Genomic DNA, 1,843 nt, shown 5'->3' with positions numbered 1-1,843 from the left:
ATGTTGCCAGGGTTGGAGGATTTGAGCTAAAGGGAGAGGCTGAACAGGCTAGGGCTGTTTTCCCTGGAGCGTTGGAGGCTGAGGGGTGACCTTATAGAGGTTTACAAAATTATGAGGGGCATGGATAGGGTAAGTAGGCAAAGTCTTTTCCCTGGGGTGGGGGAGTCCAGACTAGCAGGCATAGGTTTAGGGTGAGAGGGGAAAAATATAAAAGAGACCTACGGGACAACATTTTCACGCAGAGGATGGTACGTGTATGGAATGAGCTGCCAGAGGAAGTGGTGGAGGCTGGTACAATTGCAACATTTAAGAAGCATTTGGATGGGTATATAAATAGGAAGGGTTTGGAGGGATATGGGCTGGGTGCTGACAGGTGGGACTAGATTGGGTTGGGATATCTGGTCGGCATGGATGGATTGGACCGAAGGGTCTGTTTCCATGCTGTACATCTCTATGACTTTATGACTCTATGACTCTGCTCACAAGAGATCAACAGAGGCCTTAGTATTGAATCAGTTTAGTAATTTGTCAGAATTTATGAGGGATTTGATTTACAATAAAACCATTTGTGGTGTTTCATAGTTAAATTATATGACATTCTCATAGTTTGCCAGGCATTTTTGAAAAGTGTTATTTATTTAACAGGAGTGGATACAATTGTTCTGGTTCCTCTTGCTATAGTTCAGGGTGGAGTTAATGGCTGTTAATATTCCCACAATTACATTACAGTGTCGAAGGAAGGAAATTGTCTGTACACCCAACCAAAGAACTTTGATCAAATTCAATATTATCGCAGTATGGTGAAAAAATGCATAAATCTCTACTGCTATGTTTTAGTGGGATTAAGTATAGCCAAACCTCCCATTATCGGGAAAGAAATGGAAATATGAGTTTATATAAACTGTATTTCTGGAATTTATCAGTTTTGCAATTTTGCAGAGCTACTGGTAATGATTAAGTGGCACATTTTACAGTAATCTTAAAATTTATGGAATAAGAAAATAATACAAAATTATGCTTATGTATCTGTTTTTTGCATTAGTGTTGTTGACTGTATGAGTTATATGTCATTGGCTTGTCAAACTAATTCATTTCAAAGTGCTTATCTTGGTAATATTTTGCATTAAATTCTAATTTATTGTGAAAATGGGTCATGAAACTTAGAAAATAGGGGCAGGAATGGCCCTTCAAACTTGATTTGCCATTCAATATGATCAAGACTGATCTTCCAACTCAATACACTGGTCCAAATTTCTTCCCATACCCTTTGATCACTTTAGCACAAAAGAACTCTTATCTAACTCTTTTTGAAAGCATTCAATGTTGTGGCCTCAATTGCTTTTTTGTGACAGAGAATTCCACAGGCTCACCACTCTCTGAAGAAATTTCTCCTCATCTTAGTCCTACATGACCTACACATATTCTGTTTTCATTTGTAGAATGAGGACAACACTTGCTGGCCAGTAGTTTTGTATCACCTGTCCATAATTGCCCTTGAGAAGCTAGTGGTGAGCTGCCATCTCGAACCTTCTTGAACTGTCATCCTTGCTCCTGGGCTCCCAAGTCATCAGGAACATTCTTCCTTTGTGTTCACTCTAGACCTATTGGAATTTTACAGGTTTCTATGAGATTCCTCCCACGTGATCTTTTAGACTCCAGTTAGTATCGTCTTAACTGATCCCATCTTTATTCATACATCAATCCAGACATCCCAGGAATAGATCTGCTAAACTTTCGCTTTGCCCTCCCTCCATAGCCAGAACATGTTTCCTCAAATAAGGAGACCAAACAGCACACAATACTCCAGGTGTGGCCTCGATGTATCAAGGCTTGTATTGTAGCA

This window comes from Chiloscyllium plagiosum, chromosome 23, assembly GCF_004010195.1.
Source record: "Chiloscyllium plagiosum isolate BGI_BamShark_2017 chromosome 23, ASM401019v2, whole genome shotgun sequence".
Lineage (NCBI taxonomy): Eukaryota > Metazoa > Chordata > Chondrichthyes > Orectolobiformes > Hemiscylliidae > Chiloscyllium > Chiloscyllium plagiosum.
The sequence above is the reverse complement of the archived record's forward strand: the minus strand, read 5'-3'. Positions refer to the sequence as shown.